Source organism: Corythoichthys intestinalis, chromosome 9 (genome assembly GCF_030265065.1).
Source record: "Corythoichthys intestinalis isolate RoL2023-P3 chromosome 9, ASM3026506v1, whole genome shotgun sequence".
NCBI lineage: Eukaryota > Metazoa > Chordata > Actinopteri > Syngnathiformes > Syngnathidae > Corythoichthys > Corythoichthys intestinalis.
The window spans coordinates 58291526-58312537 of NC_080403.1; the positions used below are offsets into that span (position 1 = coordinate 58291526).

The window sequence follows — 21012 nt, forward strand, 5'->3', positions numbered from 1 at the left end:
TTACATATGGTGATTTGTAACTAACTATTTACTTTATTTATTTATTTATTTTTAAAGTAAGATTAACAACACTGACCGTGAGTATCTAAAAATGACATGGAAGTGATGTAAGATGAACCCCAAGCCTGCCATTGCCGTCGATAGACGTCCAATACACTTACACTGGAACAACTCTGAATGCTCACCTTCCAGTGCCAATGACGCTGCTTGACGTCCAATCCATTTGGATTGGGAGGGTGCGAATGAACAGTTCAACACACCAGTCACTTACATGATCTACATATGTGGGGTGGCGTGGCTCAGTGGTAGAGTAGTTGTCCCCCAACCCAGAGGTTGTGGGTTCAATTCTTCGCCCTGATGAACTCGCCTAAGTATCCTTGGGCAAGATACTGAACCCCACGTTGCTCCTGGTGCTGTGTCACCAGTAGGTGAATGGCGAGATAGTGAAAAGCGCTATATAAGTATAACACCATTTACCATATGTGGCAACTTTTGGCAGCCTTGTTTGTCTGCCCTTCAATCGGCTCATAGTGCGCATTTTTTGTCATCTAAATATTTTCCACTGTAGACAACGTCTGAACCCCAAACTCGTTTAAAGGAGCCATTTTTTCCACATAAACACATGAACACAATAGTCGTGTCTGTCAGCGTTCTGTGTTCATTTGTTTTATTTTGTCCCTCATGCATGAAGTGTTTGTCAGTGTTTGTGTGTATGACACATCCGTATGTAGCCTCTCCAGTTAGCTTGTTTATTTAGCCTCCAGTGTGCCAGACTCCCCACCAGAAGCCTGCACATTACAGCACATACACACACACCCATTCAGACAAACTTGAACCAAGTCTAATGGTGGCAGTACTTATATACTGTATGTACACCAAAGAGATACAGATTGTGTACTGTATTGATTTTTTTACGGGCATATTAGCACCAAGAAAATCTGTGGTTCAATTTTCGCAAGAGTCCCAGGATTCGACAACAAACCCACACATGTGCAAACATGGTTCAGTAATTGGACAAAATTTTCCAGGCAATGTTACGGAGTAAAATACGGAAGTAAACAATCCTGGAGCTCCAGCGTTCTGCACTCGTGATCATAATGATTTATTGGATTTGGGGTGGGGATCTAGGTTTGTTCGGGCCCCGTGTGCCTCAGGGAGTCCTGTGGGGGGTGCTCCGGGAGTACGGGGTACCGAGCCCCTTGGTAAGGGCTGTTCGGTCCCTGTATGATTGGTGTCAGAGTTTGGTCCGCATTGCCGCCAATAAGTCAAATTCGTTCCCAGTGTGGTTTGGACTCTGCCAGGGTTGCCCTTTGTCACCGATTCTGTTTATGAATTTTATGAACAGAATTTCTAGGCGCAGCCGGAGCGTTGAGGGGGTCCGGGCTCTGCTTTTTGCAGATGATGTGTTGCTGTTGGTTTCATCAAGCCGTGATCTCCACCTCTTGCTGCGGTTGTGATGAAGATCAGCACTTCCGAATCCGAGACCGTGGTCATCAGTCAGAAAAGGGTAGCAGGCCCTCTCCGGGTTGGGGATAAGATCCAGCCCAAAGTAGAGGAGTTCAAGTATCTTGGGGTCTTGTTCACGAGTGAGGGTAGGAGGGACCGAGAGATCGACAGGAGGATTGTTGCAACGTCTGCAGTGATGCGGACTCTGCACCGGTCCGTTGTGGTGAAGAAGGATTTACTGATCTTGATTTACCGGTCAATCTACGTTCCTGCCCTCACCTATGGGCACGAGCTATGGGTCGTGACTGAAAAAAAAAGATCCCAGATACAAGCGGTCGAAATGAGTTTCCTCCGCAGCGTGTTCGGGCTCTCCCTTAGAGAGGGTAAGAAGCTCGTTTATCAGGGAGGGACTCGGGGTGGAGCCGCTACTCCTCCGCGTTGAGAGGAGCCAGTTGAGGTGGCTCGGGCATCTGGTTCGGATGCTTCTTTAGTGAGGTTCACTTTGATGGCAACTGAAAAAATGAAAAACCGATGTCGAATGTATCTGACCGCCTCTCACCGTGGGGAAACTCCAAAGTGGAAGATACAGTAGTCCAACCCTTCTTATGAAGACTGTTACCAGAACCCAAAATGTGTGTGGAGAAAGGTCCAACATTCTAGTCGGAACTTCTCTTTCTCACAGACCAGTTTTGGCTCCTTCCCCACCAGAGAGGTGACATTCCATGTCCCAAGAGTTGGCTTCAGACCGCCAAGCCTTTGGCTGCCGGCCAACTAACTACGCACTCAACCCCTTTGGCCCCTCCCACAGGTGGTGAGCCCATGGGAAGGGGGATCCACATTGCCTTTCTGGGCTGTGCCTGGCCAGGCTCCATTGATAAAGGGCCGGCCACCAGACGCTGGTTCAGATGCCTCTTGGACGCCTCCCTGGAGAGGTGTTGCGGGCATGTCCTAGGGACGACCCAGGACACGCTGGAGAGACTGTGTCTCTCGGCTGGCCTGGGAACGCCTTGGTATTCTGGGGATAGGGAAGTTTGGACTTCCCTGCTAAAGCTGCTGCCCCTGCGACCCAACACCCGGATAAGCAGTAGATGATGGATGGATGGATGGATGGATGGATGGATGGATGGATGGATGGATGGATGGATGGATGGATGGATGGATGGATGGATGGATGGATGGATGGATGGATGGATGACTAAGGCTAATAGGTATTTTTGCCCAAAAGACTTAAGATGAAAAGCTGCCAAAAACAAGACTGGACCGTACCTTTACTATATACACATTTCCATTTATGTAGGTATTTGGACTTGTCCGCATGACTAATTTGAGGAAGTGTGTATTGGGATTGGATTCCAGCATGACGCCTGCTCATGTTCTAAATGAGGAAACCCCCCGCCCGCTGATATAATCCGCCTAATTATTATGTTAAAGACTCCGGTTTTAGATGAACACTTGACTTCCAGTTTCGCCTACCCCTGACTGCATCCTCACCCTGCTTCCTCAGCAACCTTCAGCCGAGGACACACACATGCAGTTATGCACTAATGCACATACATAAACAGCCAACCTGTAGCACACACAAAGCCAGTCTTTCTTCTCTCGGACGGGTCTTTGCTCTCCATGTTTTTGCACCTGTGTGTGTGTGTATGCTGGTATTTCCTCTCTTGAGCGGGTTACCAACCACAAACATGCCTCCCTCTTTCTTTCCATCTTTTTCTCTTCCTCTCGCTTACTGAACCTCCACTGATTTTTTTTTTTTTTTGCTTCAGTCCACAGTGGACTGTGAAAGACAAGCACAACCTTTCCTCCAGATTTACCGTATATACTCGCGTATAGGTCGCTCCGGCAGATAGGTCGCAGCCTTAGTTCGGTCGTTAAAAAAGTAGGTCAGCCCACAATATGGGAGATTTTGGGGCAAATTTTTGGACCAATTTTTATACCAATATGACTGAAATGAATAAAACTTTTTATTGACTGTATTTTTATCTAGTTACAACTTACATACATTGTAACAACTACTGTAAGTACACAACATAAACTATGCCATTGTGGTGTATATATATCAACATTCTAGTTTTTGTTTCTTAATTGTCTTAACTTTCTTTATTGTTTTACGGTAACTCTTCCTCATCACCATGGACGGAAGCCCTCAAAATTTTTTAAAAAACTTTGAGCGAAACTTTTTTGTATAGACCCTACTCACGTGACGTCACAGCCACGCCCCCGCGCCATGTTGTCCGTATACTCGTCATGTTAATGCATTAGCGCTTCGTAAATTCCTCCTATTATGGCGTGTTTTTCTGCTCGTTAACATTAATAATCAAAATGGTGAAGTCGTGTGTGGTGGTCGGTTGCAAAAACAAAGAAGATAGACGGAGAGACTTGAAGTTTTACCGAATTCCGAGAGACCCGGAGAGGAGAGCGAGATTGACTGCTGCAATTCGACGAGAAAACTGGGCACCAAACGACTACCACAGATTATGTAGTAGTCATTTTATATCTGGTAAAATGGATTGAATATATATTTAGAGGGTTTTGGGCTGACAACCACAATTAAGATCATTGCTAGGCTAATCGCCGACAACATACACTCAGACGTTGTGAATGAACTACCTGAAAATATATAATTATAAGGGGATAATAAGACAGTTGTCATACAATTAATTTACAATTTCACTATTGAGGTCAAAAGCCAAAAAATAAATTCAACTAGGGACAATCTGGAGTCGTGCTATCGCACTTCATATTTATTACATATTATATATGTATGTAGTGAGAGTGCTATCGCTAAACCATATAAACATTAAAAGCCCTAGCTCCATTGACAAATGACATGAAATACATTAGACTTGACAGGGATGTTAGCAAGAACAAAAGATTTTGAATTGAAAATTTCGTAACTCACCTTCCCGAGCACAAGATTCCTGCCGAATTTTCGTGTACGAGGACCTGTTTCACCCAACCAGCAACGTAGCATTTATAAGCCCCCAAGCTCTTAAAGTTTTTCAAACGGCAGTAACAAAAAAAAAAAAACAATTAAGCGATAGTTATGAGGTAGATATCCGTGACTTTTTTACAGACGCCATTTTTTTCATTGTGACATAATTTGTTTAAAAGTTTAAAATATGTGAGTGAATAATTTTTTTAAGTCGTTTTTTTTTTTTTTTTTTTTTTTTTTTTTTTTAAACGAAATATGAGACATCAATGAATGATTCTAAGCTAAAAACGACAGACATTTTGAATAATAAATATAATTAATTACCTTCGTTTTATGGCTGGGTTGAAACAGGTTGAAACAAAAACGGTTGCGCAACGTCAGCAAACGGGGGTTTCCAGGGTAAAACGGGCAAATTAAAAATAGTTTGAGGGCTTAATGCGCCATGAATCTGTTATGGCAGCATATAGACATATTGTTCTATCAAACACAACGGTTGTTTTGGCATTGGGGGGCGTGGCTCAGTGGTAGAGTAGTTGTCCCCCCAACTCAGAGGTTGTGGGTTCAATTCTCCGCCCTGATGAACATGCCTAAGTGTCCTTGAGCAAGATACTGAACCCCACGTTGCTCCTGGTGCTGCGTCACCAGTAGGTGGATGGCAAGAAAGTGTAAAGTGCCTTGAAAGGTGGAAAAGCGCTATATAAGTATAACACCATTTACCATTTAAAATATAGCAGTTTCCTTTAAAGAGGAGTGCAAGAGCAGAAACTGCTTTTACAGCCTTGTCTGTGTTTTCTGCCATATATATTTGTCCAAAAGACTAAGATTAAAATTAAAAGGGCTACCAAAAACAATACTGCATTAGATCTAACAAGATATGTCAAAGAATACTCCGCCTTTAATTGACAGTCAGAATTCTTTCTTGTAGGTGTACAAAACACCCTTTCCAGCGCGTGTAGAGGGTGGCACGAGGAGATTGTTTAAACAGCCGTAGGGTTTGAAGGTAAAAGAAGGGGCAAGAGGGAAACACGCTGGGAGGGAAGGCGGTGGTCACTGGTCGGGCTGAAGAGAAGGAACAGAGGGATGAGGGAGGAGTGTAGCACTGAGACGTGTCAGAAAAAGGGCGCCTGGGCCCCCCTGTGGAATGTGGCCTGTCTGCCTCCCCAGCAAGAACAGAGCGGCGGAGAGAAAGAGAAGAGTGGGGGTGGGGGGGCGAAAAACCAGTTTTGCCCCATCGAAGTAGGAGGGAGGTAACGAGAACAAAGAGCGCCATTACGGGGCGAGGGTAAGGAGAGGTGGAAAAGTGAGAGTGCGTTGCACTTTGTTGAGGCGCACGGGTGTAGACGTGCAATGATGCATAGCCAAGGAGAAATGTAAGCAGGATAAATCCTCGCATACCTCAAAACGGTATGTGTGTTCTGATGAGAACCAGGTGTCTTCGCCACTTTTGTTTTCCTTACATCTCTCATCCACCCCCCATTTTTGCAGTAAACTACTACATCGCTGTCTCCTCCTTTTCCCTCACCATCAATTAATGGCTTCTAGTGTTCCAGCCACCACAGTAGTAGTAGCAGCTGGCGCTGACAGCAAAAGAGGGGAACGGAAGGAGAGAGAAATGGTGACAAAAAGGTGCCGTTTCCTTTTAGGAGTGCCACTCATCAGTTTGGGCTTTTCCCCCTTTCTCACTTTCTGCCTTGTTCTCTGTCAGCCCTGGCCTTAAGACACTCCTGCAGTTAAATAGAAAGTGCGTTCAATTGCCTATCCGAGGCACGGTGGTTGAGGAAAACGGCAGTTTTACAAATTGGCCAAGACCCTCCATGATCTGGATTCTCATTTGTCATGTTTTATTTTTTTCCACAAGGACTATCCTTGTTTTAGCCCTTCACACATACCCATGTTACATCTTTGTGATGCCTTCAGTAGCTCTTAACCATCTCTTCTACATGTCTACATCAAAGCCTTAGGCAAAGATGAACCCGCATTAACCTTACCCCTAAAGTCTTAATCCTTAATCTGTCTTTAAAAAGAATGCCCCCCTAATCTCTCCAACTGATATTGAGCCTCATAAAGGTATATGAACCAGAAACACGGACGCAATTACAGCAATCTACACCAGGGTGTAATGCACGCAATCTCCCTAACTGTCTCTGTTGAGCAGACGATTGGACTCGAATCACAGGGACTCGAGTCGACTCCATTGGCAAATTTGATGATTCGCAACTCGACTTGGATTTGAGGAAAAATGACGCAGACTCGTTTGATCCGAAACTCTAGACTTGACTCGACGTGTGAGGCAATAACTCGAGACTCGACAGGCTGACTTGAAAAACTTGTATCGTAGATTGGTTCTCATCTGCCAGTGAACCACTTGGACTGGAACGACAGTTGTACAAATTGGCTTGGACCCTCCATGATCTGGATTCTTGACATGTTTTTTTTTCACGAGGGCTATCCTTGTTTTGGCCCTTCACACAAACGTGTGGAACATCTTTGTGATGCCTATAGTAGACCTTAACCATCTCTTCTTCATGTCTACATCCAACCCTTAGTTGAAGATGAACCTGCTTTAAAATTCTAAATCAGTCTTTAAAAGGAGTGCCCCTTACTCTCCCCAACTGAAATTGAGCCTCATAAAGATATGTGAACCAGAAACACAGACAGAATTACAAGCAATCTACACCGGGCCATAATGCAAGAAATCTCCCTAACCATCTCTCTTTAGCAGACGATTGGACGCGATTCACAGGGACTCGGATTCGAGTCAATGTTAGGTTTTGTGTTGGTTTTCTCCTAGTGTGACTTGTCCCTGTGATTGCCCATTGATTTCACCTGTTGTGCCTCCTCCCAGTGTATCCTCCAATCTACATCCTCCTGTGCTCACCTGTTCCTCGTTGTGTCGTTACTCTTTGTCTGTGTGTGTATATAAGCTCCCAGTTTCTTTTTACTCCTTGTTGCGTCATGGTTTAGGTCAATGTCAATCTAGATGTCGAAGTCCTGTCCAAGCCCTCGTGTATTAGTCCCTCCGATAAAGTAAGTTTTGTTTGAACCTTGCCTTTTTCATCCCCAGTCCTTTTGGTTGTACTTTGTGCTTTTTGTTAGTTATAATTAAAACCTTTTTTGAGTTCTCTGTCACTTGCCTTGCATTATTGATTCCCTGCATTTGGGTCCAAACAACCTGCCTGCCCATGCATTTCCTGACAGTCGATCCAAGTTTCAAATTTGATGACTCGCAACTCGATTTGGACTTGAAGAAAAAAAACTGCAGACTCGCATTAGCTGGGAGGGTCCGAGACTCAAGACTCGACATGTGAAGCAGTAACTCGAGACTCGACAAGTTGACTCTAAAAATGTGGATCGTTGATTGGTGCCCATCTGCCAGTGATCTGCTTGGAACACCTTAATGCTGGTTTATTTCCTGCAGACTATACTGGAGTTTTGTTTTGTTTTGTTTTACATTGACAGTAAGGTTTCCATCCATCCATCCATCCATTCATCCATCCATCCATCCATCCATCCATCCATCCATCCATCCATCCATCCATCCATCCATCCATCCATCCATCCATCCATCCATCCATCCATCCATCCATCCATCCACCGCTTAATCCGGGGTCGGGTCACGGGGGCAACAGCTTTAACAGGGAAGCCCAGACTTCCCTCTCCCCAGACACTTCAACCAGCTCCTCTGGCGTGATCCCAAGGCGTTCCCAGGTCAGCAGAGACACATAGTCTCTTCAGCATGTCCTGGGTCATCCCAGGGGCCTCCCGCTGGTGGGACATGCCCAGAACACCTCTCAAAGGAGGCGTCCAGGAGGCATCCGAACCAGATGCCCGAGCCACCTCAACGCGGGGGAGTTCAGCTCGACACCAACGCCCAACCGGATGACCGAGCTTCTCACCCTATCTCTAAGGGAGAACCCGGAAACCCTGTAGAGAAAACTCATTTCGGTTTCCTTCAAAGATAAACCTTAGTGGTTTGCAGGTGGGCTGGCGAACAGTGGTGAAGCCCTTGACTAACCTGTGACTCGACTCGACAACCTTTTGACTCCACATGACTCGTCTTTACAACCTTGTGACTCGGCTCGACTTGACATTACCTCAAGTTTTGACTCGATTCGACATAAACTTATGATTCGACTTGACTCAACATAACCTCGTGACTCGACTCGACTTGCCCACAGCAGGTAAGACTCGGGACTTACTTGTGCCTCTGATCATAGTGACACATGCAATTGTCTGCTGTAAACCAATGCTCGAGTAGATACCTACAATTAATTCTTTCCTAGAAATTGATTTATGTTATTTTACCCCCTAAAACCAGGTCTTATTTCACACTCATTTCTACGAAGTTATCAAAGTTACCTCACGCTCAAATTGGAATTTGGTCTTCATGCAGCTAGACAAGTATATATACACACACACACATCAGAAGCACACTCACGCATAAACACGGGTGATGTAAGTTAATGAAGGGTGTAATTAAGTAGCCGCGGTGCTGGAACTGATACAGATCTCAGATATACACTAACACTGATAATATGATAAATGTATTTGTGAAAAGACTGCTCTGCAGACAAATGTGTTCAGACGGAATGATTGTTATCGGCCAGTGCAGACTGGAGAGACGACTCGCAAAGTAACGGGAAGTGAATGCTGGTCACCGGGACACTTACGTCCTGTATGACCTCCAGCTCTCCTTTAGAGTTCACTTTCAGGTCAGGGGTGAACGGGTGATGGGGGGTGAGTGCTAAATAGCAAGAGAGAGTCATTTCCTGACAACGCACACTGATTTCTTAGTGCACTGGGATTTCATTTAATCACATTATGCTTGTGCATCTACATGAGCAGTGGAGTCGCCTTGCACATTGGTGCGTGCACTTCCTTCACTGTGTGTGTGTTTTGCAGGAGTGCAACCCCCAGTGTGTGTATGCATGTTTCCCACTGTCATATGCGCAGGCCACTAAATCAGTAGCAGGCCTCTCTGAGTGCTGTCACCTCCTAAAAGCGTTGCAATGGTCTCAGCCTGGCTGTCCTTTTTATGATTGAGGTCAGTGAAGTTCAAAGGTCACAAAAGGCCAGGATGGGTTGCCAAGCATCACAGAACACCCACTGCTGGATGGGCCACAATACAAAGGACACTATAGAACTCAAAGGGCCTTCCAAGAATCTCCAAAACACCCGCGACACTGTTGTTTGTTTCCTGACTGTAGCTTCCCAAATTCAGATGCGGGATAGTATGATCAAAATGGCTTTCTTCTTCAATTGTTGTACAACATCATTCAACCATAGTTGGGTAACGGTATCTAAAAAATGATAAAGAAGTTATGATGGAGGTACGTAAAATCCATATCTAAAGACTGGTAGCATTGTCATATTTACTGTTTGTCCTTTACCGTTATTTCCTTTTTGTTTTCGCTTGGGGAGCTAAACTAAGAGACGAATGGTGTACTTCATACACTAACCCCTCCCTTTAAAAAAAAAAAAAAAAATATATATATATATATATATCTTAGGGCTTTCAAAATTATCGCGTTGACGGGGTTAATTCATTTTTAAATTAATCACGTTAAAATATTTGACGCAATTAACGCATGCACTGAATGACCCGCTCACGCATTGCCTCAAACAGATTACAATGACGCCGTTTATGGACATTAAGAGTGAAGAGAATGCCACCGGCCGCTTGGGGGCAGCGCCGTTCCATACTAATGTTATTCTTTCTAGTCGTGGGAGAATTAGTAGTTGTGAGACGTTTATGCTGTTACATTGTGCTATTTTTGCTCCACGCATATTTCTGTGTTTTCTTTCTTTTAGTGGCAGTTATGTGTCTCTTGTTGTATTTTGGGTAAGATATGTACAGTTATATGTATGTTATAAAGGCGAGTGGACACAGGCGTTCTTTGGACCGCGCTGTTTATTGGCATAAGCTTCGGCAACTCCTTTACAACAAACATAAGTATCATTTGGCGAAAGCTCAACAAAAATAATATTTCTATCTCTCAAAAAAAAAAAAAAAAATGTTCACAAAAAGAAAAGCACTTCAGTCTGTAGTAATGAGGCCCTATTCTCACACAATTAAACAACAATGCAAAGTGAACTGGCATGAACTGGCAACTTACTCAGACTTTGGTCACTCTATTCTTATTATTGTTATTTTTATGCTTCGTTTGTCCTGCTGTCGTTTTTGAGATATTGAGATATTAATTTCAAGTGATCACGACATACAGCCCAACGTTTATTGCAAAATGGACCCAAAATGGTGCCATTTTTTTAATGCTAAGTTCGTGCTGTATACATTTTCGTTTGTTCTGTTGTCGTTTTATAAATATGGAGGTATTAATTTCGAGTGATGATGCCAATCGCAGCCCCTCCGTCACGTCTGAGGGAACTTACCAACTCTCAATAACAGAGGGCGGTCCCAACAACTAGCGCAAATGTAGTACAAATGAATGGTACCCCTTCCGGTCCATTTTGCAATAAATGGACGGCTGCCGGTCACATCATCACACAGCCCGCTATTTACGCCAAAATGGACCCCAAGGGGTGCCATTCGTTTGTGCTACGTTATGCGCCAGTTATTGGGACACCCCTCTGTTATTGAGAGAGTTGGTACGCGCCATCAGCTGTGGGAGTTAAATACGGAAAAGCTGCGAGTGACGTCATAACTCGAAATTGATATTTCAATATCCATAAAACGATAGCAGCACAGGCATACATTTTTACAGCATAAACGATTGACATAATTTTTAGCCATTTTTAATCACAATGGGGGTTGAACTGGTTGACCTCAGATTGACCTACAGTGCCTTGCAAAAGTATTCGGCCCCCTTGAACCTTGCAACCTTTCGTCACATTTCAGGCTTCAAAAATAAAGATATAAAATTTTAATTTTTTGTCAAGAATCAACAACAAGTGGGACACAATCGTGAAGTGGAACAAAATTTATTGGATAATTTCAACTTTTTTAACAAATAAAAAACTGAAAAGTGGGGCGTGCAATATTATTCGGCCCCCTTGCGTTAATACTTTGTAGCGCCACCTTTTGCTCCAATTACAGCTGCAAGTCGCTTGGGGTATGTTTCTATCAGTTTTGCACATCGAGAGACTGACATTCTTGCCCATTCTTCCTTGCAAAACAGCTCGAGCTCAGTGAGGTTGGATGGAGAGTGTTTGTGAACAGCAGTCTTCAGCTCTTTCCACAGATTCTCCATTGGATTCAGGTCTGGACTTTGACTTGGCCATTCTAACACCTGGATACGTTTATTTTGGAACCATTCCATTGTAGATTTGGCTTTATGTTTTGGATCATTGTCCTGTTGGAAGATAAATCTCCGTCCCAGTCTCAGGTCTTGTGCAGATACCAACAGGTTTTCTTCCAGAATGTTCCTGTATTTGGCTGCATCCATCTTCCCGTCAATTTTAACCATCTTCCCTGTCCCTGCTGAAGAAAAGCAGGCCCAAACCATGATGCTGCCACCACCATGTTTGACAGTGGGGATGGTGTGTTCAGGGTGATGAGCTGTGTTGCTTTTACGCCAAACATATCGTTTTGCATTGTGGCCAAAAAGTTCCATTTTGGTTTCATCTGACCAGAGCACCTTCCACATGTTTGGTGTGTCTCCCAGGTGGCTTGTGGCAAACTTTAAACGAGACTTTTTATGGATATCTTTGAGAAATGGCTTTCTTCTTGCCACTCTTCCATAAAGGCCAGATTTGTGCAGTGTACGACTGATTGTTGTCCTATGGACAGACTGTCCCACCTCAGTTGTAGATCTCTGCAGTTCATCCAGAGTGATCATGGGCCTCTTGGCTGCATCTCTGATCAGTTTTCTCCTTGTTTGAGAAGAAAGTTTGGAAGGACGGCCGGGTCTTGGTAGATTTGCAGTGGTCTGATGCTCCTTCCATTTCAATATGATGGCTTACACAGTGCTCCTTGAGATGTTTAAAGCTTGGGAAATCTTTTTGTATCCAAATCCGGCTTTAAACTTCTCCACAACAGTATCTCGGACCTGCCTGGTGTGTTCCTTGGTTTTCATAATGCTCTCTGCACTTTAAACAGAACCCTGAGACTATCACAGAGCAGGTGCATTTATACGGAGACTTGATTACACACAGGTGGATTCTATTTATCATCATCGGTCATTTAGGACAACATTGGATCATTCAGAGATCCTCACTGAACTTCTGGAGTGAGTTTGCTGCACTGAAAGTAAAGGGGCCGAATAATATTGCACGCCCCACTTTTCAGTTTTTTATTTGTTAAAAAAGTTTAAATTATCCAATAAATGTTGTTCCACTTCACGATTGTGTCCCACTTGTTGTTGATTCTTGACAAAAAAATTAAATCTCATGTCTTTGTGTTTGAAGCCTGAAATGTGGCGAAAGGTTGCAAGATTCAAGGGGGGCGAATACTTTTGCAAGGCACTGTATAAAAGTCTTGAGTGAATTTGGGTGGGGTCAAAAATAGAAACTTGATATATTTTCACAGCATTACCGTAATGACGTCGACAACGCATCCAATAGCAGAGGTGCACGCGTACTGATATCTGTGCTATTAGGCCGTTTCGGCGGACGGATACACACAAGTCACGGCCAAGGAAACCTTGATAAATGTACTTTTTTAAAGTTGCGCTAGGTCTGTGAAACTTGAAAAATGGCTCTGACACCTCTCCATGCTAGGCTAAATGATATCTTGGTGTGAAACTGTAGTTCACGAATAACAAAATTAGTAAAACTCTTTATGTGGCTATTAAAATTTCCAGTAGTCCTTGAAACAGGAAAAGTCACTGTTTTCTTGTGCAACAATAAATATAACTGCACTGGTGCTTGGGTTATAGTAAATACGCTAGCTGGTTTTCACCCGCTTTTCATTTCCTGTCAACATCTATGTCAGTCTATGTGGCTTCTGCTGTGGGTCACTTTTCACACTGAACTGCCAGTAGTGTGAAACAGCCTTTGCAGCTAAACAATATCAATTCAATGCATTCTTCCATAGATTTGTGTTTCTTTTGTGATTGTACATTGTTCATGTGTAGCTTATATATTAGCTTCTCTGCTCTCGGGCCATTGAGTGTTGAGTCTGATACAGAATTCCTTCATTTGCTTCTTAATACATACAGCCTGGTTTTGGTGGTTCTATCCATTTCTGAGCTGATCAAAAATGCCATCGTAGTCGAGTGTGACTTAACCAAAAGTGTATCAAATACGGGCTCACTGTCTGTTGCGAGTCTACAATCCAGCGACAAGGCTTCATGGATAAATCGTAGACGGACTGAAGAAATGGTTCAACAGGCCAGATAAGCCTGCGTGGACACAGTCACGGTTGGTTGACCCAGTCAACCAAGAGGCTCCCAGACAAGAAAAGACAGATAGCGACCCAGCTAAAAGGATATGTGTACGAGTGTGCGTGTGCGTGTCTACCCCGTCTTTGTTGTGGAGACTGAGTTATACACACTTGCACCTGGAGTGCTGAGGTTGGCATTGGTTGCCATGGGAGTGTTTAGAAGCACTTAAGCTCAGAGGGCCTGCCTGTACTGTCAGGTAAATAAAACACACACACAAGCGAAGATAGACTTGCCAAAATTCCTCTTTTGGGGGGAGGAAGGTGTAAAATGTTGACTGTTCAGTTCATCTGCGGAGGGCATCACTTTAGGAACATTTTAGCGCGCAAATTCTCTTGTGCTGCGATCGTTCGTAGAGTTCTGACAAAAAGATTAGACTGAAATCTGTTCGTTTGGACAAAAAAATTGATTAAAAAGATTATCAATAAATATCAATTAAAAAATCTGCCAGTAACCCAAGCAATATAACTAGTTGTCCTTTTTCTACAAGCAAAGGTTGTGGGGTGGAATTTAGGGGGGTGCTGGAGGTGTGACAACACCCGAGAGGTCCTGTTTTCTAGGCATAATGTTGGCGTGGTTGGGCGAGGGGGGGTTCAACAAAAAGATAAGGCTACGTCTACACAAGGACAGGACTGGCCTTAAACATGTTAATTAACGTATTGGCCCGAATATAAGACGGCCCTGATTATAAGACGACCCCCTCTTTTTCAAGACTGAAGTTTGAAAAAAGACTTTTTGAACACCAAATTAATTTTTATACAGAAAATAATTACAGTACATCCGAAACAAATGATTATAACGATATATTTGAGAGAAAAAGCATGTTATTTTGCCCCATTCAATACTTAATATATACATTTGTAAACTAACGTGCGATCACATTCGTAAATGTAATGTAAATAAACCAATCTATTGTGATAAAACAACAAAATTCCAATCACTGCATTAACCATCAAAGTGAGGTCTAACTGTAACTGTAGTCTTGAAAAAAAATCTGAATAAGGAAAAACATTGCAATAAAATAATGCAAACTGGTTAAACTTGAGAGTAGCTGAGATCTGTCATGACAGAACATTACTCCTCAAGTTCAGCATTCGCTTAATTGATATCTGGGACCATCTAGTGTCGTGAATGGGTATAATGTCTAGACCCCGAATATAAGACGACTCCCACTTTTTCAGTCCTATTTCAATGCAAAAAAACACCGTCTTATATTCGGGCCAATACGGTAGTTAGACTATACGGTATGTCGGCTACTCTAATGTACCTCTTATTCGTGTAAGTTCTTTCACGCAGTAGTTAGCCGGCTAATATTACCCGCCGCTTAATATAGACGAGTGTCTCTGTACAACAATCGGATACGAAGGAAGTGACATCATGGAGCGTGCCCTCGCCACTTTTAGTGCGGCATGATGGCATTGTAATCAGGGCTGCAGCTATCGATTATTCTAGTAGTCGATTAATCGATGAACCAGTTACTTCGAATAATCTAGTTATCGGATAAGGAACATGAAAAATTAAAATACCTGAGCTGAGCCTCAAACGGTATGAAAAAATAGATGACGATCTAAGTCCAACAAAAGAACAATTGGCTAACTGTCATAGCAAAAGTCCGCTAGCTTAAATGCTATAAAATGCGAACGTTTTTTTTTTTTTTTTTTACAATGCTCCTAACAAATGGTTCAGACACACATTCCCCCCCAAAAAACGGCTGAATATACCTATAAACTAAATTATGAATGCATTAAAAAACATTAACTAAAACAAAACCTTAGCTTACGTTGGTCTTAACAGGGAGCGGTTGGATTCAGCCATGTGAAATGAGGCAGACCAGGGGGCAGTGTATCCACTCGAATCAATAAAACTAAATGCAAACACTTTCAAAATAAACCATTACAACACCACTTTAATTAAACGAATATTCGGAGCAACAAAATTTAATTTGAATATTTTTTTCTAATCGAATACTCGAGTTAATCGATTAATCATTGCAGCACTAATTGTAATGGAGGAGGGCGATCAAGACGTAGCATTCCTGCTCCTCTGTTCTTTTCCATAGCCAATGTTTACAGTTTATCCTATGAAGTGTAGAACATGGGTCAGGAACCGATCTCTCAGAGTCATATCTGGCTCATTTGATGAGTGCATCTGCTTCTCCACCATCCCGTAATTTCAAATGTGGCACCAGCCGGCTCGCTCGACTTGAACGAGCTGTGATAAGCTAATAATGCATTCACACATTTTTCTTGAACCTTCAAACGTACGTCGCAGTTATATGCTTCAGTTCTGTGCCCATTGGTGGTCCTCCCATCGTGGATTACACGCTACGTTTTCGATCAACCAGCAGCAGGGCTGGCCCCTCCCAACTCAATGCCGACCGAATTGGAGTATATAAAAATTTGTTGGGGAAAACTAAACCACGAAAAGTGAACTGTGTGGTACCCCAAGTCACAGAGGCGCGAGAGTCAGTTTCATTTTCATTTTTGCTTGTCAAAACTGTCGCCACTTCCAGGTGTGCCACTGTTTTGCACAAGTACTCCTGGTTGCGATTTCTACTTCCAGGAAATGTACGCACACCCTGTTTCTATTTGTTATTTTCCAAGTGGTAAGTGCGCAACTGGGCATTGATTGTAACATCCCAAGTAACGATGTCAGGCTTTCATTGTTGTTTTCTAAAGATTTATTTCAATTACAACTCTGTGACTGCTCATAAAAGCCAAGTGTGCTCTCAGTCCCATCACTCTAACTCCCGCGTGATGCGCTCCAATGCGTCCACGAAAAAAAAACAGTGAACACAAAACGGATTTCCTGAACCCTGGTCTAGAAGGTGTAGTGATTTTGAATTTTCCCGCCGACAAGTAATCAGTTTCCGTTTCAGAGTTAAACCGCACGGACGATGATGTAACACATGAGGCTAGCACAAATTCAGCCTCACCTTGCAAAAGCGGGGTGGCCTTAGGCACACCTTAAACATAGTGCAGACGGTATAAAAATTTGGGCAAAATACCTTGTATTTTTGGTCGGTGCACTTTCTTATTTATTGTCTCCATATGTTTGCTCTAGGTCTGTGACTTAATTACATTTTACGAGAGCTGTTTTGATGTTTTAGTTTTCAACAACAGACAGTTCACACACTTGATACATAATCACTGATTGAGAGTGCCTCGGTGCTTTTATGATAACGTGTTTTCTAGAGGTGGGAATCTTTGGGCACCTAACGATTCGATTCGATTACGATTACGATTCAGAGGCTCCGATTTGATTATAAATCGATTATTGATGCACCACAAGCCCTCTCCCCCCAGCTTTTAATTTTTTGTACACGAGTTCCAAAATCCTCTCAGGCTAAACAAACTACTATTTCAGTATCAAGTTAACCGTTAAAAACAGTAAATAAAACTCAAGTCCCCATTCTGTATCGGCAGCTTTAAACTACATTCAATTAATTTAATGTTCATCAACCGTTAAAGTGGTTAAAATTGCTCCCGTGATTCCATAATTTCCCTTCTGTCTACTTTCGACGTGAAAGTTATAAAACTGTTTCATCATTTAAAGATAGATTCAAGTCAAGATTTTGCCGATTTTTTTTTTTTTTTGATAAAAAGTAATTAGGTTTGCTACAACAGAGCCTTCTATCGGAGTCTACTGCTTTAAGATGGCGCCTGTTTACTAGCGCAGGAAAGTCTGTCATTTCGCATCTAGTTCTTGGTATATGATCTAACATGGCCGTCGTCTGTCATTTCACATCTAGTTCTAGATATATGTGATATCTACCGTAGCCGTATGTTGCCGTATATACAGTGGGGAGAACAAGTATTTGATACACTGTCAATGGGTTTTCCCATTACCGCGCTGACTGTGTTTTATTTCCGCTTTACCTGGTATACTTCAATAATCGGAATTTGGATGTTTGTGAATCGTCCTCGAATCTTCCACGGCCGAATCCTGAATAATCTAAGAATCGGAAATTTCGCACACCTCTAATGTTTACATCAAGGCTTCCAACGCAGTTTGGGAAGTTCCGTAGCCGCCAGAAATCTTCTATGGCTTCCCATTGGCTGGTTATAGGACACGGCAAAGAAATCAGACAAAACGCTAGACAACGCAGCTTGCTGGCTTCCACCCGATACTAGAATTTGTAATGTGACTGCCAGTCTCTGTGCGGCATTAAATGGTAAATGGTCAGTACTTATTTAGCGCATTTATCTGCATGGTTACCATGCCCAAAGCGCCTTACATTAGCACACATTTGACCCAATCACACACACATTCACACACGAATGGGGCTGCAGTCGGACGGACCACCTCCGCAACAGTTTTCTGCGTCGCCTGAGCCTCAACATTGTATGATCAACATTTCTTGTTCAATGTTGATGACCTGAAGATCCAAATTCAAGTGTTCCATCTCCATTGCCATTGTTGTCTAACTGGAAGAAAGCTCAAGGAATTCCACACGCAACACCCCTCTAGTGGCTTGGCGGTGAATTACAGAACAATGCGTTCCTATGCCGTAGAACTATCGAATGCTCATTGACGTTGTAGGGTCTACATCACAGGTCTCAAACCGATTCCAGAAAGGGACTAGTGGGTGCTGGATTTTGTTCCAACCGATAGCGCGCAGAGAGTTTAACCAATGAACTTGCTGCTGAAACAAGCAGCACCTGACAAAGTTTAATTGATTACACATGTAAAAGATCTAATTGGTGAAAAGGTGTCCTCTTCATTGGTTAGAAAGCAAACCTGCACCCACTAGGTCCTTTCTGGAATCGGTTTGACACCTGTGGTCTACATCGTCGCTACGCCGTCACCACAACGCAGAAGGATAACTCAGGCTTAAGATGATGTGTGGAGCTGCAATGGCCCTGTGAAAGTGTGGAGGCACCCGCGAATAATTGCCCCCTATCACCCTCTCCCCATCGGACGATCATCTTGAGGGGCCTTCGAAAGTGTGGAGGGGCCCGTGAAGAATTGTCCACTAGCACCCCCGCCCCGTTAGATGATCTTCGTGAGGGGCCTGCGAAAGTGCGGATGGGCCAGCAAAGAATTGTCCATTAGCACCCCCCCGTTGGACCATCCACTCAGTAGGGTCCCGTTTATATACTCATCGCACCCGGGCCCTGTTCACATTTATTCCACCACTGACTTTATCATAGAGATGCCGATCAATCGGGTCCGATCACATCATTTTCAAAGTATCGGAATCGGCAAAAAAATATCGGCCATGCCTTTTTTTTAATATATATATATATATTTTATTTTTTTTAATTAAATTGTTTTCTAATTGTATTTATCGTTACAGACATAATATGTTACACTCTTCCAGAGTCTTTAGTTTAGGCTTAAGGTAGGTTTATCAAATTTATCCCAATAACGGCGGTAATTAATTTTTTAAAAAATGGATCACGTTAAAATATTTAACGCAATTAATGCATGCGCTGTACGACCCACTCACGCATTGTCGCGCTCAATCTGTAATGCCGCCGTTTTACCTATAGAGAGAGATAAAAAGCAGCGTACAATGAGTAGAGTGAATTTTGGCAGACTTTGGAGCCTTTTTTTAATTGGCTAAAGCCTTACAATCCCTCTCCCTACGATTAGAAATATCATGGGAAGCAATGTGGGGAAGCAAGGTAGCAATTGGTCTTTTCCTTAACACTTTAAGTTATTTCCCAATGCAGAGAAGATATATCAATTGGTAGCACTACGCACAGTCATGGTTCCACTTCCCATCATGCATTTGGGCATGGCTACACTATCATTTACTGAAAGCTCAACAAATACACTAGATGGCAGTATTTAGTCACAATATATAAAGTCACAAATCTTTCTATCCGTGGATCCCTCTCACAGAAAGAATGTTAATAATGTAAATGCCATCTTGAGGATTTATTGTCATAATAAACAAATACAGTACTTTTGTACTGTATTTTGAATGTATATATTCGTCCGAGTTTTGTTCATTTTTTTCTTAATGCATTGCCAAAATGTATATGATCGGGAACATTTTTCGGGAATGATTGAAATTGAATCGGGAGCAAAAAAACATGATCGGAACAACCCTACTTTATCATCCTATCATCTGTCATGTGTATTAAACGTAACCACTTCCTCTTTTTGAAAGAACCCCCACCACATCGTTTCTGAAGTTCAAAGTCTCAAGATCAGTGCAACAGTCTTAGCCGAAGTTTAGACTACTTCCGAAATTTTTGCGTGTGGGTTGGTTTAGAGGGTGTGTCTTGCCCCACAGCCACAGCCAGGTGTCAAAACTCTCTGAACCAAAAACATGAAAGAAGTTTATTTCCATTGAGGCAGGCAGGCAAACCTTTACAGACCACTGACGAAAAGATGTTTTCCCAAATAACCCATCCCGCTTTGCGTGTACATTTGTGTTCCTGTGTGTGTGCGTGTGTGTTCATGTGCACATGACAGGCAGTCTCTGTTTACTTATAAGTGCGCTTTCACTCTGTCTCCAGAGCCAGGTCTTGGCAGTTTCTTGCATGTGTTATGAGTTAAATTTTTTTACTCTCTCCTTTTGGTTATTAATAATAACAGTTAAACGGCTTCCATATGTGCAGCTCGGTTGCCAGGCTAGAAGTATGCTCATCATGGCGCGGCCCGCACAGGCTCCCCTCTTACCCTCGTCGGGAAGGAGGAGCGCTTTCAACTCTGGAGGTCAACCAAATAAGAGCAAAGTGGCCCTTTCTGCCCTGGAGCATGACCAAGCTACTAAACTGTCCGAGCTTATACATGATGAGGGCCAACTAATAGAAGGCTCAATGTATATGTGTGTGTGTTCCACTGTCTGGAGTGAGACCTTCCACTCTTGCCAAACGAGCTGTTTTGGAAACCGCAGGGAAACTGCATATGTCCGTATAATGTCTGACGTATGAGCACTCGTGTAGACCTATTTGCCTTCAATTAGCTGCTTGGACTGCAATGGGGGTCGGAGTATGGAGGAAACCCCTTTTATATTGTCAGGACGGGAGTTTCTGGCCCTTTCTCACCTTGTCAGATTCTGTAAATGTTAGGACGCCATTTGTTGTCGGTGCAAAAATCCGTCGCGGTTCAGGTTTCGAAAAGTATTCATCAAAACATTCAAATGAACAAAAACCTGCATCGTTTCATTTTGAGGCGCAAGAGACAACTCGTATCATTGGATCAAAAAGTTCCGGGTCACAACATAATGAAAATACAAACCAAAAAACGAATCCAAAAAATATGATCATTTTATTCTTTCATATTTATCCATTTTATCCCGCTTATCTTAGGCCGGGTCGCACCGGCAAGGAA

At 43.0% G+C, this 21012-nt stretch overlaps 1 protein-coding gene across 4 annotated transcripts in view; it reads left to right on the forward strand.

Annotated features, from left to right (window-relative positions):
* foxp4 (forkhead box P4) overlaps nucleotides 1-21012 on the forward strand; it is a 301129-nt gene that overhangs the window by 101394 nt on the left and 178723 nt on the right. The gene's annotated exons all lie outside the window — the stretch shown is intronic.